Source organism: Vombatus ursinus, unplaced genomic scaffold (genome assembly GCF_900497805.2).
Source record: "Vombatus ursinus unplaced genomic scaffold, bare-nosed wombat genome assembly UNPS02014802.1, whole genome shotgun sequence".
In the NCBI taxonomy this organism is placed as follows: domain Eukaryota; kingdom Metazoa; phylum Chordata; class Mammalia; order Diprotodontia; family Vombatidae; genus Vombatus; species Vombatus ursinus.
The window spans coordinates 22,591,832-22,613,212 of record NW_020954580.1 but is presented as its reverse complement, the minus strand read 5'-3'; the positions used below and the strand labels follow the sequence as shown (position 1 = coordinate 22,613,212).

Sequence of the window (21,381 nt, the reverse complement as noted above, 5' to 3'; positions counted from 1 at the left end):
ATATTGTTTTTAATTCTTATTACTATGCCAGGTGGTAGATGAAATGACTGTGGAAACAAAAGTTTAAGCTTCCAAGCATGAATTGCCTAATGTGGAAGGAAGCTGAGATGCTTTGAGATCCAGCCCCCAAGGAAATCACCATCAGAGAAGACAGAGTTAGAAAGTGAAAATCAGGAAAAAAAAAAAAAGACTGAAATTACCAAAAATTTCAGTAAGAGGAAAACTCAAAGAACCTGAAAAAAGACATTTATATAAATTAACTGGGAAACCATTAACAACAGAAGGAAATATGGCCTTCCAATCTATCAGACAAATTCAGGCATTTATGAATATAAATAACAAAAGAAAGTGATCCAATGCTTGATGAGCTAGCAGGCCTTGTGGAACTTGAGAACATGGAACCACACCACACTGTTCCTAAGTGGTTTGAAAAAGAAATGAAAATTATGAGTAGGATGTATGGCTTGCAGAGCAAAAATAGTGGGAAGAATTAAATTAAAAAATAAACCTAGAATTAGTGATGGCAAATCTCATCAAAGAAATAAAAGAGAACAACAAACTGGGAATGAAAATATACAGAAGTGAAAAACAATCTAGAAGATTAGCAAAAAACAGTAACATCAAAAAATATATTCACTATGCAAGCAAGAACAAAAAACATTTATACCATAATGCAGGAAATAATAGAAGAGAATTGCCCAGAACTTCTAAATAGAGAAAATGAAATACCAACTGAAAGAATTCACAGATTACCTCCAGAAAAAAATCCAAGACACCTGGCAGTTAAACTTAACAATTCAGTTCAGGAACAAGTTCTTCAAGCATCAAGAGAAACACCTTCAAAACAAAGGAAAGTGCAACACTATTCTGCACTTACCAGAAAACTTGAGGAAACAGAATAAACTTATCGTGTTCCTAAGAACAATGGAGCCCAGGATGCATTCCAGGATGACCTACAAGGCAAATCTGAGCCTAACTATACATAGGGGGAAAATGCATGTTCAATAATAGGGAGGCATTTGAATCATTTTTAAAAGAAAACCTTATCTGAAGAGATTATTTACTTCTGGAATGCTCCAATCAACAGAAATGCAACAGTAATAATAAATAAAGCATCCAAGAACCACAGCCAAGAGAGAACACTAGCAGAGAGAGCAGTAAAAATACTTTTCTAAATGTATACAAGGAGACAGGAGTGAAGGTAGAATCCTAAGGTAGAATTCTATTTTAAACAAACTCTGTGCCTATGTGTTATAAGTAATTTGTTTTTCTTTTCTCATTGTTTTCAATGGAGTGGGGGTGGGGGGATGGAAAAGAGAAAAAAAATTTGTTAATAAAAAAAAAACCTTTAAAACAGGTTGGGGAGGATAGTTTGCTACAAATGTGGAATGCTGCATGTACTTTCAGCTGATGATACACTGTTAGTTTTGCTTGTTTTACTTCACTGTTATTGACTCTCTGTGACCCCATTTGGGGTATTCCTGGCAACGATCCTGGAATGGTTAGCCATTTTCTGCTCCAGCTCATTTTACAAATGAGGAAACTGAGGCAAACAGGGTTAAGAGACTTGCCCTGGGTCACATAACTAGCAAGTCAGGTCTTCCTTACTCCAGGCCTAGTGCTGTATTCATTGCACCACCTAGCTGCCCCTTTACTTTGTTACAAGAGAGCAATCTGGAAATGTCTGTAAATGTAAAATCGTAACACATTAATAAATCTTAAAAAAATAAAAGAATATTTAAATAAACATAAGAAACATTTAAAAAAATACACAGAAGAGAGCCAGAATGAAGTTCAGAAGGGGATAGATACAATCAGTGCAGGGTTAGTACTGTGATGCAATTTAACATATATGCATTTTATTTTTTAAAAAAAATTAATATATACGCATTTTTAGAATAGGCAGTGATCAATCTTCTGTGTGTGTGGGGGTGGGATGAAAATGTCCATGTTTGTTAGGTTTAAGAAAAAACAGAAACAAATTTTAAAAAAGAATGGTAGGGACTGTTTGTAGATGTTGTCTTTGTATTCCCAGTACTTAACACAATGTCCTGCATATATAATGGCACTTAATGAATGCTTGTTGAATTGGAGTAATATTTCAGTACTGGGCAATCCAGAGACCTAAAGATAATAAATCCAATAACATTTATATAGGGCTATAAAGTTTGCAAAGCATTTCACTACAACCCTATAATGCAAGTAGTGTAAATATTATTCCCATTTTATAGATGAGAAAATTGAGATTTAGAGAAGTAAAATCACTTTCTCAGGTTAATTTCTCACAGATAGTATCCAAGCTGGGGTTTGAACTCAGATAGCAAATACAGTGAAGTGACATCTTTTGTGTGAGGTTCTAAAATCAACAGAAGGATAAAATTCATAATGTGAAATTTACATATTATCCATAAGGTTCTATTTGTTAAGCCAGATGTAGCTGAAAAGGAGCTATGATCTCTTTAAAAGCAGACAACCTGTATCAGAGAGCAGATGGCTCTGAAATGGTTGCTATAGAAATTACCGAACGTAAATTTTACTTTTTACTTTAAACAGCTGAGCTGTTGGACCAGGAGAGAGGGACAGCCAGGACTTCTACTCAAAAGGAAGATTAGTTGGATGGAAAACTGATAGAGAAAAAAAAAGTATTCTTGAAAGGACTCTACATGAGTATGATATTAGAGGGTGATAATACCACCACATAAGCGGTGTTCTTGCCTGGAATGACAGCTTGGTGAAATAGCTAGGAAGCTGGTTTCCAAGTCAGGAAGACCTGGCTTCAAGTCCCACTTCTGACACATACCACACTGTGTGAACCTGGCCAAGTCACAATCTCCCAGTACTGTGGGCAATGGTCTGAGATTATAAATTGCAGAGTAGGTACTTACTTACCTGGAAGTTCCTTATAACCATGAAATCACAGGACCAAAGTCTACCCTCCCCACTGCCACCCTTTTTCTGTATCACCATGAGGCAAAAAAGGGCACAAGAAAGTGACCAGGAACACAGCAAAATCTACTAGTTGACAAGGAATACTAGGAAGGCCAATTATAGCTGCCACTCATACTAACTCTACCAGACTCAGTCGAATGAATAAGATTTTGGGTAAACTAATGAGATATTTTAGACTTAGACTGCATGGCAAGATGTTCACACTGGAAGTAAAAGGCACTCCGGGCCTGAGACCAACTTAGAGAATAAAAGATTTGTGTCTCTTATCTCATGCCCATTCCACAGAGGATTCACTCTGAATGGAATGATGGCAACCCGCATAATATTCTCATTCTCTCTCTCTTTCTGAATTAACGCAAATTAAATGTATGTAAGGATGTTGGTTTGCATCATACAATCTGAAAGTCTGATCTCTATTATTTTTATTGTTAAAGATCAAGGTCTAGAAATTAGTTGTCATCAAGAATGACAGGTTCAGAACAGATTCAGTAGCAATAGAAGGAAGTTTGGGAGAGAAAAGCACAAAGATGACTAGTTCCATCATCCATCACTCACAGTGCTCAATATAGAGGAAGGTTTTGATTTGCTCTATATTAAAACTTACCAAAAGCTAATGACATAAGCTCTGAGCCAAGAGGAAAGGCAATTGATAAGAAAGAAGAGGTTGGTGTCTTCCTTCTCTACTCTGATTTGTTAAAAGCATGTGAAGTAAGCCAAATATAAAGGAAGAGTATAACACAAACACCAGTAAAAAATTTGTGTCTAGGTTTCCAGGCAATTCTGTATGTAAGTGTAGGAGCAATAATACCAATTATATTCACATATGCATATAAGTACAAAACACACACACACACACACCCCTCAATTTAAATGAACGTTTAAAGTTAATCCTGAGGTACTAACCTAATCAAGTTCTCTATCAGTCTACCTCAATATATGCAAGAATACACATATATGCATCCTGCTTGTAAGACAGCATTGATAAGGTCCTTCTAAAGACAACTCTCATGATATTATCTAGTTTTTAAGGGCAAAAATGTTTCAAAATTTAAGCTGTAACTTTTGGCAGTTCAATAGAGGGGTCAATTCCTGCCTATTTAGAGTTCTAATGCTCTCCAGATACCATTCCTCCCAGAACATGTTTTCTAATATGTCTTAAATATACGTCTCTCTGCTACCTGCTCCAAACACGTAAAGTTAGTTGTGCTATAATGCTCATTTTGAAAACATAAATTTGTTCGACCTGGATTGATTTATTAGACAATGATTTTGGTTTGCTTATGCTCAATGTCATGTGATAGACAGAAGAATGCAGAAAACTGTGCCACCTCACAATAATTCACAATCTGGAACCCTTCTGGCCCCCACTTCTACAAGTAAACTTAGTTTTTCCTAGGTAAAGTGTCATATTTACTGTGTATCTTCTAGTACAGTAGGAGCAGTGGGACAGAGAGGTCTGGTCCACATCCCTTCCCACCCTCTCCCCCGCCTCCAACCTATATATAGGTCTCATTAGTCTTGGAGATTTGGCCCAGGCTACCCTCTCACCCTTAGCCTGAGATTTTGCTAGCCTAGCACCTCCATTCCCCATTCCCGAATTGGGTGCAGGCTCAGCAGCAGCTTGAAGCTGAGGATGGATGCTGACACTATTTATTGTAGTATTTATGTATTTCTTAACCATTTATAAGTATAAAACTGCAACTGTTTTTATTAGGTTGCAATTTTTAAAAATGTGTCATAGACTAAGTTTTTGAGTGTGGTCCCCTAATCCCATTTTCCCTATGGTTAGGAATGCATATATATTTTTACAACAGAAGTAGCTGAAGTTTTACACTACTTTGTGTGTTTGAGGAAAGTAATAGGGAGAATTTTCCCTGATTCCACTATTTTGTTTGACTACAACACTGTCTTCTTTCTTTCACAGCCAAAGTTCTCATATAATAGATTGCAACAAATTCCCTCTACTATCAGAAGTTCTTAATCTAGGGTCTATGGACTTTTAATAAAATGTTGGTAACTATTTCAATATAATTGGTTTCCATTGTAATCTTATATATTTTATTTTATGCGTTTAAGAACATTATTCTGAGAAGGGATCCACAGGCTTCACTGTACTAATGTCCATGACACAAAAAGGTTAAGAACCCCTGCTCTATATTCTCATCATTCATTCTTCTTAATCCCTTGCAATCTGGTTTCCATCACTCCCCTGAAACTGCTTTCTAGGGCCAACAGTGATCTTTTAAATGGAAATTTGAATGGCCTTTTATGGATTAATACTTCTTCCTAAAATGCTCTTTTCTTCATAATTCTGATGCCTCTCCACTGTTGATTTTCTTTTTCTTTTTTTTAGGCAATTGGGATTAAGTGACTTGCCCAGAGTCACACAGCTAGTGTCAACTGTTTGGTCTGAGGCAGGATTTGAACTCAGGCCCTCCTGACTTCAGGGTTGGTGCTCTATCCACTGCACCACCTAGCTGCCCCTACTGTTGACTTTCTCCAACTGCTTCTAACAACCAGATTCACTGGTAACAAAACTATATTTCTGTAAAAGACTTATAAATTGCTACAGAACTCATTTGGGCAACTTTTCTCCAAGAGAAAAACTTTTGTTTTCTAGGCGCTGAGAAACCATTTAAGACTTCTGAGCAGGACAGTGATATGATGAAAACAATATCTTAGGAAGGGCAATACTGATTCATAAACAGACACTACATTTTCTGAATAGGAGGTTGTTGATCTCAGAAACGCGGAACGTTTCTTTAATCTAATCGAATCTTATCTTATGGATGTGGCTATAGAGGCCCAGAAAATTTAAGTGAAAGGCTCAATAACATCTTTCAACCACTTCAATCATACTCTTGTGCTGCTAAACAAAGCAGGAGGGAGGAAATGAGGGAGAAAAGAAGGGAGGATGGGAAGGGAAGAAAGGAAGGAAGGAAATAAGCATTTCTTAAACATCTACTACATTCCAGGCACTGTGCTAAGTGCTTTACAAATATTATCTCATTTAATCCTCACAATTCTGAGAGTTAGGTATTATTTCTCTATTTTACAATTGAGGAAACTGAAGTAGATGACTTGATGACTGTCACCCTGCTAGTTAGTGTTTGAGGATGGATTGGAACTTGGGTTTTCCTGACTCTGGGTCCAGTGCTCCGATGCTTCACCCAGCTGCCACTAAAATCATAAAATTATTTGGGTCCACTACAAGTTTATATTACATAAACTTAACTGGATCCTCACTGCTGAAAGGCAATCCTTTTATACCTTCCTAATCAATTCACTATCACACTCACCACAGCGGCTTTTCCAAAACTTTTTATCCCTTCTCAAACCTTCCACAGCTCCCCCCTCCCTTTTAGCAGAACACCTTGTCTCATCTTTCATTCAAAAAATTAAGGTCATTTGCTGAGCTCACACTTCTCCCCTTTTCCTCATCTAACATAATTCAGATACCTACTGCTATTCTCATTTTTCATGAAAATCTTTACATTACCCTTCTTGCCAAGACAAACCCATCTCCATGCAAAAGTGATCCCATAACATCCCATCTTCTCCAGCAGATTGTCCCCTCATTCACCCCTACTCTCTCACTAATTTTCAATGCTCCCTGTCTATTGGCTGTTTCTGTACTGCCTATAAATATGCTCATGTCTCCCCCATCCTCAAAAAACCCTCATTCCATCAGTCTAATAGCTACTGTCCTATTTCACTCTTATTTTCTGTGACTAAATTTCTTGAGAAGGCTATCTACAATTAGTGCCTCCACCTTCCTTTCTTCTCATTCTCTTAACTTTCTGCAGCCTGGCTTCTGACCACAAAATTCAACTGAAACTGCTCTCTTCAAAGTTACACTTAATTGCTTAATCTCAATCCTCATCCTTCTTGACCTCTTTGCAGCCTTTGACAATGTCTATAATCCTATTTTTTTTTTTCTGAGTAAGAAGTTTTTTTATGTCTGCACTTTGGAATTTCCAAAATCAGGGTGGTGGCATGGTAAGGTGTTTTGGACTAGGAAAGAATGAAATCTAAGCCACCATGGTAGTAGTTCTTTATAAGCCCAGCTTTCTAAGCCCGGTTCTTCTCCAGTGTCTCCTCTTGGAGTTGTACCCCATCTTATTGCCAGTTTTCACGCAAACCCACTGAGGAATCGGATGATTTTGTTACTGCTTCTTTGTAAGGAACCTATTGATTCTGAAAGACTTGTGGGAGGACATGGTGAGGTCTCAGCAGGGCAGCCAGAAAATAGCACAACCGAGGTTCCAGCGGCAGCAAGGTCCAAGTCTTACGGCAGGAAGCTGCTCAGCATCGCCTATAACCGCTCAAAAGCCAGTAAAGGAAGGAAAGTAAGGGATGGAGAACTGACCTAAAGCTAGCTGTGGAGTAGGCAACTTCTGCTCAGGCAGCAGGGTTAGTCATTTCTCTATAACCCTATTTTCTCCCATATTCTCTTCTCTCTAGGTTTCTGAGATCTTGCCCTCTGTTGATTCTCCTACCTGTCTGACCAACTCATTCTGTCTCTTTTTCTGGATCCACCCATGTCACACCCAATAACTGTGAGATTCCCCAAGATTGTTCTGGGTCTCTTCTTCTCCCTCTATACTATTTTACTTGATGTTCTCATCAGCTCCTATAGTTGCAATTATCATCTCTATACATATGATTCTCAGATCTATTTGGCCAGCACTAACCTCTCTTCTGACTTCCAGTCTTGTATCTCCAATTGCCCACTGGATATCTCAAACTTAACTTCCCTTTTACTGTCATGGCTATCTCATCCTCAGTCACCCAGGCTAACAACCTATCATCCTTGACTCTACACTTTAACTCCCTCCCCATATCCCAACACTAGTCAAGTTCTGTCATTTCTATCTTTTGTGTATGAACCCTTGTCTCTCCTGCAACCCCAGGTAAAGGCCCTTACTTCACACTTGGACTACTTTGAAAAACTGGGACAATTAGCTCTTTTTCTTATGTAGTTTTCATTTATGATTTCTTGAAATATAGCTCTGGTAAACAAGGGTTTGATAAAGCCCCTTGGGATTCAAATGGAACTACTTGACTATGCTTTTAAACCCCAAACACTCTGGCTCTCAGGGGCCATCCCCCATTATCCTGATCTATATCTTGACACTGGACCCAGATGGCTCCAGAAGAGAGAGGGAGGCTAGTGGCTTTGTACAGTCCTCCCTCACTTAAATCCAATTCACTTGCAAGTCATGGTATTACCTTCCTGATGTCATGGTCCTCTTCAAGAATGAAGGACAAATAACTCTGGTTTTCACTGACTGACCAATAATAAATAGGTCCTAGCCCAAGCCTTACTTGCTCATTGTTTGGGTTTTGATGGCTCAGAATGAGTGTAAATAGCAATTGTTTCTGTTCTGGCCAGAAACTAAGGGTCTTCCCCTCCTAGTATGATTCTTTTGGAAAGTGGATCAAGGCCATCTTTTGCCCCAATTCCTACCTAGCCTTTAATTACTGACTGGGTGATGCCTCAAGACAAACCTAGACTTTGGACCTTAGCTTAAAAAGGCCAGGGCCTTCCACTGAATCCCGGGAGCCATCGTTGGTGAGGCTGATGTCTTTGCCCACCCCTGCCTCATTTAAATTCAATTTACTTGAAAGTCAAGACATCACCCTCCTGATGTCATTGCTCCACTTTGAGAATGAAAGAGTAACAACAACTGCAATAGCCTGCTAGTTGGTTTTCCTGCCTTAAGTCTCTCCTCATTCCAATTCTTCCTCCACTCAGTTGTCAAATTAATCTTCCTAAAGTGCAAGTCTGACCATATTACCCCACTACTTAATGATCTCCAGTGGCCCCCTATCACCTGCTGGATTAAATATAAGATCTTTTCTGGATTTTAAAGCACTTTATAACCTGGTTTCTTCTTACCTTTCCAGTCTTCTTACATTTTACTCCCTTCCAAGTACTCCATGATCCAGTGACACAGATCACCTTGCTGCTCTCTCAGGGTTTTCTATCTCCAGACTCAGGTTTTCACTGGCTTCCCTCATACCAGGAGCACTCTCCCTCTTCATATCCACCTTCTTCCCCTGGTTTCCTTCAAGTCTCAGCTAAAGTCCCACATTCTTCAAGAAGTCTTTCCCAGTCCTTCTGAATCTTAGTGTCTTCCCTCTAAAACTATCCCCAATTTATCCTGTATATATCTTGTTTGTACATTTTTTTTTGCATACCCATTAAACTGTGAACTCCTTGAGGATAGGCATTTTCCCTGCCTTTCATTATATACCCAGCACTTAGAACAGTGCCTGGCGTACAGTAGGCATTTAATATATGCTAGTTTACTGACTTGCAACTTGAGACAAGAGCATTTCTCATAGGCAATGTATTCTAAAAATGTATAAGAAGTTTGATGGCCAAAATACTTGGCATAAAGTAATACTTATTTAGAAAGGGAATAAAATGATAGCTTGTGAGTAGTGATAACAAACTGCAATGACAAAGTCAAGAAGGCTGGTTTGATTCAAAAATGTACGTTTTACTTGTACTTACTGTGTTCAATTTGCCTAATATCTTATATGATCCTCATGAAGTTTTTGACTCTAGAAAATTAATTTTTCTTCCTACCAAAAAGGAATAATATTCATCAAAGTAACATCTACAGATTATTTTGCATTATACTCCAGGTTGATTATCCAAGCTAACATGAATAACAGAAAAGATCATTCAAAAGTCACATTTGGCTCTGTAATGCAGTTTTGTACTTAGTAGTGTCTTTGAATCTCCACAGCCTAGCACAACACCTGGCACGTAGTAGATGTTTAACAAAAGCTTGATTATGTTCAAATATGACTAGATCTGAAGTTTTGGGGATTCAGAACACAAGAAATAAAAACAATACCACACAACAAAATCTTGACTCCAGTACACCAGAAAGCCATCCAGCTTCCCCATTTTGCCTTCCTGCCTACTTCTCTTCCTACCTCCTCAGTAATGTTGGAAATGAAGTATTTCTCAGGAGGCAAAGCACCCTGAAGCAAAGTTGCCCTCCTCTTCAGTTTGCTTTCTTTTTGGCTCTCATTTCTCTAAAGGATTAGTAATTGATTCAGTGTCTTAATATAAAAAGCTTTCAATTCTGGCTTCGGTGGGAGTGCCACCTTGTGGGTACAAGTGGGGCAATGTGCTGTAAGGAAAAGGACACCTCGCACTGGATCTGAAGTTGGAAGATCTAGGTTCAAAATATACTAACTACCTGTGTAACCTAAGGTAAGTCACTCTTTGGATCTTCTTCCTCCTGTAAAATGAGGAGCTAAATGGTTTCTATGTTTCCCCCCACCCTGGCACTTAAATCGTATGTGATTACTGGATATAGTAATAACTGGAATTAGTGATTTACCGAAACCAGAACGTGCTGATGAAAAAGTCCTAATTCGAATGTCCCATAGTTAATCAAGACTTGAATTTTTCAATTCACTGGATCTAAACATTGACTCCAGGAAAAGGCACTTAAATTTCTCTGTATTCAATTAGTCTATAAAATGGCACCCATCCCTAACAGAAATGTTAGGTGGACAAAAATCAAACACACAAAAAAAGCTATATAAATACACAGTAAGTAGTATTATCAAATTGCTTTACAAATACTTAATATAAGCTCAATTCCTCACCAACATATATACTATGATCACATTTTCCCTTTTTCTTACGTCTTAATTCTGCCTTATATAACTCTTAAGATAAACCACTGTCATTCAGGAACAAAAAAAAATCATTTAATCCATTTGTATTACTTTAACTAAATTAGATAACAACCTGATTCTTACCAGCCATGCAGATGACTAATTATGAAAAAAGATGAACTAAATCAAAACTGATGAATACATAGCTGAAAAACATATTCATACACATGTATCTATACATACACACACACATAAAACAGACACAGAATGTACTAAACTCTTAAAGTTTCGTATATCCCCATGGGCATGTCCTTGTTTTCTCCCCAATACAATCTCTCCCTTCTCCTTGCTTCACAGAGATTCCCATCTGGTTCTAAGCAGCTCTTCCCATATTCATGAGGAACGATGCAGGGGGAAAAAAATCAATCCATACTCGGAACAGTTCAGGAAAATGAATTTGGTCAAGAACTACTCCTGTTACTGGAGCCATGACAACCTACTTAAAAGACAGGAGTGTAAGCTACACTCAGTGCTCCCTCTAAATAGAAGCTTTTATTCTAGATCATGCCACATGTCTTGGAAGACATTAATTCGGCAGGGATCACGAAGGATCCAGCAAAGCCTGCGGGGACACTCTTGGAGGATCAAACTGCAAAGAAGTCCAATCTGAAGCCCCTGAAAGGAAGCTATCTCCTTATTCCCCCCACCCCCCGCCCCGAAAAAATAACAGCCCCGAGCGGCTGCCGGTTGGATTTCCGGATCCGACGCTCAGGACGGGCAGGAGAAGCCGGAGCGCCGGCCCAGAGCCCCGGGCGATTCCCGGGCCGACGAAGGACACCGGCCGCCGCTCCGGTCTCCCGCCTTCCCGGCCCAGAACACGGGTTCACTTGCCGGGACGCCCCGCGGGGCTCGGCCGGGGGGCAGTGCCCAGCACGCGCCAGCCCCCGCACTGGCTAGCTCATTGTCTCTCCCAGCCGCGGCCCCCGCCCGCCCACCCGCGACGGTGCCGGCCGACCCCCACGCGGCTCGGCGGAGGGGGCCGCAGGACCGGCCACGCCTGCCACGCCTCGCCCCCGCCCCCACCCCGGGGCCGCGCGCTGGGGAGGGCAGGGTAGGGGAGGGAAGGGGAGGCGGCGCCCCCCGGCTCACTCACCGCTGCTGCTGTCGGGCCGCGCCGGGCCGCGCCGGGCCGGGCTCCTTCTGCCGCTGCGGCCGCTGCTGCTCCCGCTCCGTGGGCTGCGTGACCGGCCGGCGGGCGGCTGGGTGGGGAGTGCGGGGAAGGCAGGCTGCGGCCGCAGAGCCCTCTCACACGCACACACAACACACGCCCCCTCCCGGGCGGCGGCTGCGGCGCCCGCCCCGCGGGGAAGCCCGAGGCTGCAAACCGCGGCTGGGCACTCGAGGACGGACCGACGGACCCACCGGCCGCCGGACGGACTGACGGGCGGGCGGACGGTCTGACAGACTGCCCGCCTGCCTGCCTGCCCGCCTGACTGACTCACGCCGCCGCCGCCGCCCCCCCCCCCCCCTGCCCCTCCCCCGCTGCCAGCCGCTCACTTCCGGCGCAGGCCGCCTCACCAATCACGCCGCAGTGTCCCCCTCCCCCCCACCCCGTACACGCCCAGGGCTTTGGGGTCTCCGGGTCTGCACTGGCTGGAGGTTAGGGGCGAGCCTGCGCCGCCCTCCCTCCCTGCGCCTTCGGACACCTCCCGGTCCGACTGACCGCCCGCCCTCCTCCTCCCTGCCCCCCGCCGGGGGTCCGAGTGTCCCTCGGAGTCTCCGCTCGGAGAGAGAATGAATGAGTGAATGAGCGAGTGAAACCCAGGCTTGGCCCACTCCTCCCCTGCCCTCGCTCTGTTGTGGCTGTACTTTCTGGGCCTGACCCGGCTTCGGGAGACTGGCTTCACCGTGGGCTCCAGACCCTTTTCACCTTGGGTTTTGATTTCCTCCGCCCCCCAGTAAATAAAGATTTATACAAAGCTGTTAATAGTATTATCTTACGCAGAAGCCTGGAACGCACAACAATATTTAGTCCAGAGGTTCTTAGCCTAGGATTCAGTAAACTTTTTTTTTAATGCCTGATAATTGTATTCAATATAACTGGCTTCCTTATGTATTTTTAAAAATGTATGTAAGAACATTATTAGGAGAAGGAGGCTCCTAAACTTCAACGGATTGCCAGTTGGATCCATTAAAAAGAAAAAAAAAAGGTTAAGAGACCCTGATCTACACAATACAACTCCCTCTTTTTAAAGGATAAGGAAACTGAAGCTCAGAGAGAAGGCAGCGAGCAAATAGCAACAAGGTTAAGAAGCTTTTATTGAGTGACCACCATGGGCCAGGTACTGTACGAAGCGCTGGAAAGGCAAAGGATATCTAGATAGATAGGGCGAGAGACAAATAATAAATGAATAAACGAGTGAATGAAAGAATACAAAATAAAAAACTAAAAGAAAAACAGCTTTTGGAAAAAAATCCTTTGACACCTGTGAGAAGAGAGTATAGAGCTGCTCTCAAGATGCTCACAGTGTAACCTGGGAGAGAACATGCAAGCTACTATGTACAAACAAGCTATATATGTGATAAATTGGAAATCGTTAATTTAGAGGGTAAAGAATGGAAGCAGGTTATGTTGGCCACAAAGAAGGACCTGCGTTTGAATTCCACTTAAAGGGTAAGAGTGTGACCCTGGACAAGTTACTTAATTTCTCTCAGCCTCGGTTTCCTCATCTGTAAACTGGGGACAATAATATCGCTTACCTGTGAGGGCTGTTGTGAAGATCAAATGAGATACTCTCTCTCTTTCTGTAGCTTTTTACGAACCTTAAGTATACATATACATATATTATTGCATGTATGTTATATACATATTAGCTATTATCTACTTATTTAAAGACAGTAGGAATAAACCAAGACAAAATATCGAGTTTATTACCTTTAATCTGAATAAATCTTTATCAGATCGCATTGAACCGCTATCATCGTCATTGACATTTGTGAGCATTTTTAGGAATTCTCACTTTGACTAACACCTACCTTTTTAGCTCAATGAAATGCATTTTGTGGAGTTTTCAAGAAGCTGTGCATTTTCATTATCTTTAATTGCTCCTTTTTTTGGGAAATCAATTCTGTTTTTGAACCTTTGCCCAAATACATAAAATCTACATAAAATACCATGTACTCTCAAATAACTTTTGGCCTCCTTGATTAAAATTAGTCAGTTCCAGCTAGGAGATATACCTAATAATGCCCGTTTATTTTACTTAGCAAATTCTTGAATATTCAGGTTAGCCTAATAAGAAACGATCCAAGTCCTTAGTTTCTGATTTTTCTGCTAGTTATTATCATCTAAAGATGGAAAGGAGAAAAGAAAAAGTAAAATTTTCACTCTATTTTACTATTTACTAGCAGCACTGGTGAAAAAATTGTTGAGAGGATTGAAACTACTGATGAAATGGAAATAAAGACCTAAATGCAGGGAATGAACATTTCTATACCATATCTTTCTGCCTGAGGGGAATTTCAGGGTTCCTTGTCATGAATTTCCATAGATGAATAAAAATTGACTGTATGTTTCTGAGTTCCTAAAACCCTTTCAGATTATCCCTTCTCCAAGAACTAGTGTTAATTTTTCTGTCCTAGGGCCATGTTGTAGTTTGGTTAATTACATTCTGCCTTCCTGAAACTCTTGAGCATTTTCAATTTGTTTCAGTCTTTTATAGAATACATTCCAAGCTTGTATTCAGAACCATATGGCATTGCTCTTAGCTACATTTCACTCAAAAGACAGCTATACTTTAGACACATAATTGCACTTCTAGATATTAAATTGAATAAGCTTTTTAAGATTCTTGAAACATAATTTGTAGCTTGTGTACAAATATGTTGCTATTGAGTAACTCCCATAGCACTTTGTACCCTTCTTATAGCTCTTGTTACATACTACCTTTTTTTATAGTTATTTGTGTACATGTCTTATCACTCTCACTGAATTGTAAACAGGAAGCAGTGTTTTATTCATCTTTGTATCCCTCACAGCCTTGCACTTAGTAGACATTTAACAAATTATTTGTTGAATGAATTAGCTTTTTTGGATTTTTTTTTTTAGCATAGTGGTAGTGATGCCCTTTGTATTGCTCTATATCCACCCTTTTACATGATCTTATTTAACAAAAGACAGGGAGAATATAGCAAATATGTAAATGTAAATTCTTTGTCATTATACATTCTGTTAGATAAGAAAGTAAAATAAATTAAGGAAACTTATCCTCTATCAAACTTAAATGGTGTTGTGTTTTCCAGAACAAGGAGAACATTACATTAGTTAAAATTTCCTTCCCTTTTTTTTTTTTTGATAGATTTTGGTGTTTCCACACATTGGTGATCTCATCAACGGACATTATCCTTCAGGAACAGATCTTAAACCCTTTAAAAAAAATCCATTGGGTTTCTGATAGACTTTTCCAGTTTCTATATTAACCAGCTCATTCTCTTCCAAGCCCTCATGTTGGTCAAACAACAAGCAAAGAGAGAAACAACACTAAAAAGATTAGGCAGGTTATCTAGTCAGCTCATTTTAATCACTCCAATCCAAATATCTGAAGGAAAAATCACACCTGAATTAATCCACAGAAAGACATTGTTCCTTAATCTTGTGGTGGAAAAAGAATAGAATCATTAACATACTTTGCTGATATAGTAGAAATTCCACTGAACTTGGGAATCAGAGCTTCCCAACTAATTCTTTCATTGACTGGGTCCCAATTAGTTAACTTCTTTGGGCTTCAATTTTCTTAAGCACATTGCTATGATTCTGTCATTTTTAACCTAAAATGTAGCTCCTATAAGTTCTTAAGAAAGTCAATACCATGTTGTAAACTCTTCCTTTCATCTGAGGAAGTAGACCTACAAGTAATGACCTTTCAAAAGAGACTTTAAAACTTCAGTTTAAAAACAAATCAAGCTTGAGAAGATGATAGTACTCTCAGTAATTATTTATTCAAATAGGGTGACAAGATTTGTATATTACTACTCCAACATGATTTTTTAGATAGCTGAAAGAAGGCTAAACTTAGAATCGGAAGAGACCTGGTTTTGAAGCTCAACTTCTGATAATCGTTAATTGTGGAATCATAGCCAAGTCTCTTCATTTCTCTGAGTCTAAGTTTCCTCATCTGTAGAATGGGGATGGCAACACCTGTGCTACTGGCCTAAAATGACTGTTCTGAGAAAGGTACTGTAAATGTCAAGTTTTATCAATTGTGTAAAAATCCAAGAAAATAGGATTATCAATAAAATAGGACATCTGGTTACCCTCTCCCCTAAGCTAACTCAAATGAATGAGGAACTTGGGCACAGGAGGGAGGCAGTGAAATATGCTGGAAAGAGCAATGAATTTTGATAAGGAGGAGCTTGATTCAAATTCCAGCTCTTATTATCTGTGTGACTTTGTATAGTGGAAAGAGAGCTAGATTTAACTGTAGTCAGAAGACACCTTGATATGTCTTGTCTCTGACAAGAATTAGCCAAATGACCATGGTGAATTTACTTAATCTTTATGAGGCTCAAGTTTCCTCATCTGTAAAATAAGTATTATAGTAGCCGCCTTAGAGACCTGGTTATTTGTTTTTTTGTTCAGTTCTATGATTTTACCAAGTCAAGGAGTTCCTGGTGAGAAAACTCCCTCCATCAATGTCAATGGGCAACTGATCTACAACTTATAATCTTAGAGAGTTGCCTAGGATGCTGAGAGTTGCCCACTGCCAAAAGGTCTTGAGTATAGTTGGTCCTCACTCTGATGTCAGCCCTCTACTCACTATGCTGTGCTACCTCTTTTGAGGGTTGTTATGAGATGTATCAGATGAGATAATGTACATACAGAGGTTTTAAAACCTTAAACCTTATATAGTTATAAATGTCCATGATTGATATATAAAGGTACTGTTGGGAAAACCTTGATCAATATGTTGAATCTTCTAATCAAACTGGTAGTATTATAGGGCATGGACTTTTATTTGAAAGACTCCTCCCATGAAAGTAGACTTGGCACGCTAGTTCTTTACTGACATGCTCTTCAAAATACAAGGCATTCCTCTTACTTGTTATGATCCTATAAGCCTATGATTAGTCCACAGTCAATGGAACTGCCTCCAAGATAATCAGTGCCTGAGAGTCATCTGAGATAAGTCCTGTTGGAATAACAATCTTTTCTGTGGTTCATGGAGCAAGCTGAGAAACAACTCAGCTCTATTTCTTTTTTTAAACTTTCTTTCCTTTGGACTTTCAGAGTGTAGTAAGTGTGAAGGAGGGTTTTTTTTTTTAATCTTCCCACCCCCTACAAGTGTATAAAATGGTAACTTGCAGGCTAAATATATGGTGATCCTGATGGAGAGACTTCTTGGATCTCCAGGTACTTGGTCACCTCCCTCTGCTTTTCGGCTCCCTTTTCTGAGCACAGATCATAGAAAAGAGTTCCAGAGAGTGGACTTTTCATGCAAATTCAAAAGTTCCCAAGATATTAAGATTCTCTGAATCTGGGCACTGGCCTCCTATTTCCAATTTGGGCTCTGGTCTCCTAGAGGGAGGAGATTCCTCAACAGCCAACTTTATGGAGCTTAAAATCAAATGGGATTGAGATCAGGCATATACACATAAATAAATGTGATAGAAAGTATATGATAAGAGCAAAGGAGAGATATATGATAAGATTTGAAGAGTGAGAAAGTACTTTCAAAGGACAGTGGTGTTTAGAGATAGCTTCATGGAGGATGTGACCTTGGGTGGGTCTCAGGAAGTGGTATACTTCAGGCTTGGGGGACTTCATGTAAGGTAAGAGAATGCAGAAGATCAGGAAATTGCTAGTAATCTAGTTTGGTTGGACCTTAGAGCTTATGGTGGGGGTTTAGAGTTTATGATTCCATGACATCATGAAATAAATCTGCAAAGATAGATTGGAGCTTGATTGCAGAGGCCCTTAAGAGCCAGGATAAGGAATTTGTATTTTATCCTAAAGGCACTGGAAAGTCACAGAAGGTTTTGAACAAAGGAATGATATGGTGAAACCTGTGCATTAGGAAAATTATATTGGCAGGGATATGAAACATTCATTAGAGAGGAGAGAGACCAGAGGCAGAGGAATCAGTTAGGAAGCTATAATAATAAACTTAGGAGAGAGATGATTAAGGCCTTAACTAGAGTTAGGGCAATGTAAGTGGAAAGCAGGGGATGATTGCAAGAATTCCCACCCAAGGAAGCAGAAGCAACAGGTTTTGCTTCCAACTCTAATCTCCCTATTGAGTTGCAGACCCAAGTTACCATCTGCCTCTTGGACATTTCAAACTGAATATCCCATAGGCATCTCAAACTCAACACATAAAAAAATAGAACTCATTGTCATTGTCTCCTCTGCTTCCAAACCCTGCTCTCTTCTCAACTTTCATATGACTGTGGGACACACTATTATTCTCCTGGTCACCCAGGTTCACAACCTAGGGGTCATCCTTGACTCTTCACTCTTACCCCACATGTCCAATCTGTTGACAAATTTTACAACATCTCCACCATATGTTCCCTCCCCTCTATTCACACAACTGCCACCTTGTTGCAGGGCATTATCACTTCATCATGCCTAATCTATCAGAAAAACCTTCTGGTGGTCACCTCCCCACTCCAAGCCATCCTTCACTCAGCTCCCAAAGCAGTTTCATTAAAGTGCAGGTCTGACCATGTCATGCCCCTAGGAAATAAGCTCCATTGGTTCTCTTTCACCTCTAGGATCAAATATCAAATCCTTTGTTTGGCATTTCAAACATTTCACAACCTGGTCCCATACTACTTTCCCAGTCTTATACTTTACTCCAACAATCTTACATTTTGTACTGGACAATCCAGCTACACCATCCTGCTTGTTATCCGTCACACATAATACTTCATCTCCCAACTCTGTGCCTTTTCATTGGCTCTCCCCCAAGCCTTTCATGCTCTCCCTCTTTACCTCCTCCTCCTAACTTCCTTGGCTCCTTTAAAGACTCAGCCAAAATGGCACATTCTGCAGGAGGCCTTTCCTGTTTCTATTCATTGCTACTGCCCTTCCCTCTGAGATTATCTTCCATAAAATAGTGGATTGAATTCTGGATCTGGAGGCAAAATAGCCTCCTGAATTCAAATCTAGCCTCAGAGAAATAGCTTTGTGATCCTGGGCGAGTCACTTAACCTTTCTGTGCCTTATTTTCCTCATCTGTAAAATAAGGATTATAATAGTACCCATTTTCCAGGGTTTTTGTGAGGACAAAATGAGATAATTTTTGTAAAGTGTTTTGCAAACCTTAAAGTGTGATATAAATACTAGCCATGGTGATGATGATAATGATGATGATAATGATGATTTTGTTGTGGTCTCCCCCATTAGAAGTGAGCCCCTTGAGGGCAAGGACTATGTTTTTGCTTTTCTTTGTATCCCCAGCAGCTTAGCACACAGTGCTTGGCACTTACTAAGCATAAAATGCTTGTTGAGAAACTGACAGTCAACACATATTTAAGTTAGCCCTAGGCATATAAATATGAAAACTTGGAAAAAGAAAGTCAGTCCTTGCTCTCAAGAAGCTTACAATCTAATGGTGGAAGACAATCCACAAAAGGAAGATGTAAAGGGAAGGGGAGGAAGGGAAGCTAAAAAATGGAGAAGAGTGGAGAAGTCTAAAGGAGAGCAGTTTCATGGAAAATGAGAAGGCCTGGGTGCCTTCCTTAAATGGAGGTTCTGGAAATGCCAATCAGGCAATAGGAAATCAAGGATAAATCAGGGTTATATACTTAGATTCAGGAGCTAACTATAAAGAAATAATCATCAAGGAAGAAAATATAGAGGGAATAGAATAGGACTAAGGACAAAATCTGAGTGGTCATGCATACTTAGGCGATAGAAGAATATTATAAGCCACTTAATCTGGGGTTGTCATGCCAGACAACAAGGAAAGAGCTTTGCAATGAAATCTAAAGGAGGAGATGGTATCAAGAAGAAGAGGCTCAACAGTGTTAACTGCATAAATGTCAAGGACGATGAGGACTGAGAAAGACAATTAAGATGTTACTGGTGACCTTTGAGAAAGCAGTTTTGGTGGAATGAGGGAAATAGAAGCCAGATTAAAGGGAGCTAAGGGGTGAGTGAAAACTCATCTTGACAGAAAGGATTGGTTCCAGAATGCACTCTGCTTCTAGGGAAATCCATACCAGATTTTAATTTTCACTTTGGTGTTCTTCCCTAGTTCTGCAGGACAAGGAGAATACCCTCAAGGGTGACAGCTCTGACAGCTAAGTGGATAGGGAAGACCTTTTTAGCCTAAGTTCATGGAAACCAACCCCAGAGGAGAAATTTGAGCAATTCATATTCTAAAACTGTTTGTTCCCAATTGATTTCTTGGGACATTGGGACTTTGTTGTTGTTGTTGTTGGTTGTTAGGGGAGAGGAGTCAACTCAGTCTCCTTGATATTATTCAACAGACAGCCATATTTTCAAAATATGTATCAATAATTCATTATGTATTTAAAAAAAATGCATTACTTTTAAGTGTTACAGGAATGGTAGCTAGCCACTAAGGTAGTGTTAGACTTATTAATGAACTGCTGGCTACCCGCTAGATGGATACCATGTTTGAATATAAACTGTTCACTCAACAACCATTTTATTATATATCTGTTATGTACAAAGCCCTGGACTAAGCAGTGGGGAGATACATAATGATAACTAAGACTTTCTGCCCTCATGAAATTTAAAATATGGAAGCGAGAATATGATATATGCATTTTAAAATATTTATTTTATTTAATTATATTATTTAATATTTAATAAGCTATAATCAGACCACCAACAAGCTATACAATAAATATAGTACAGAATTTACTATAATAAGTACATACGGCAAGTACAAAGTGCAGTTTGAAGTTAAAAGGGAAGATCATTTCTAACTGGGGGAGTAGTTATGGCTTTCTGGGAAAAGTGGCATTTGAACTAGGTCTTAAAAGAGATTTCAAAAAGAGAAGATGGGGAACAAGAGATTCTTGAAACAGGGAATAGCATGAGCAAAGGTATGGAGGCAAGAAAGTATTAGATATATACATGGGACAGCAGGTGGTCCAATTTGAGTAGAGTATAGTAAACTTAGAGAGGAATATGAAATGACTGGAAAGGTGGGGAGGCTTCATGCTGTAGTGGGTTTTGAAATCCAAAATGAGGCTTTTGAATTTTTTTTTTGTGTGAGGGATTACTGACTTGATCAAATATGTATATGCAGGAAGAAGGTTACTTTGGCACAAGTTTAAAAGATTGATTGGAAAGACAGGCTGCCTCATTCATTAAGATGGTATTGTAATAGTTTAGGTAGATGGTAATGAGGATAGTGATAGGTGAATAGAAAGGAGGGGGCAAATTTGGGATATTTGAGTGGTAGAATCTGCATGACTTGGTAACTGATTAACTACATGAAGTAAGGGAGAGGGATGAGTCTAAGTTTCTGAGCATGGGTTACTGGGAATGGTGATGCTTTTGATAAAAATAGAGAAGTCAAAAGAAGATTTTCCATTGAAGGAAAGATGGAAATTTTGTTTTGGAGATTTTGAGTCTGACCTACTACTAGGACATGTAGATTTGAGATGTTCAGTAGCTATTGAAATCAGGATGGAGGTGGGGATGGCAAGATTTGGGAGACATCTAGATAGAGGTGCTAAGGGAGAGAATATGTATATACACACACACACACATACACACACACACAGAGAGAGAGAGAGAGA

General features: G+C 39.9%; 1 protein-coding gene and 1 pseudogene across 7 annotated transcripts in view; both read right to left on the bottom strand.

Annotated features, from left to right (window-relative positions):
• Positions 1-11,787, bottom strand: part of RAPH1 (Ras association (RalGDS/AF-6) and pleckstrin homology domains 1) — a 131,141-nt gene extending 119,354 nt beyond the window's left edge. For all 7 annotated transcript variants that reach the window (XM_027873600.1, XM_027873595.1, XM_027873596.1 and 4 more), the window contains exon 1: positions 11,753-11,787. The gene's annotated coding sequence lies outside the window, so the exon portion shown is untranslated. The remainder of the gene's footprint in view (positions 1-11,752) is intronic.
• Positions 7,005-7,169, bottom strand: LOC114051337 (annotated as a pseudogene).
• Positions 11,788-21,381: the final 9,594 nt, after the last annotated feature.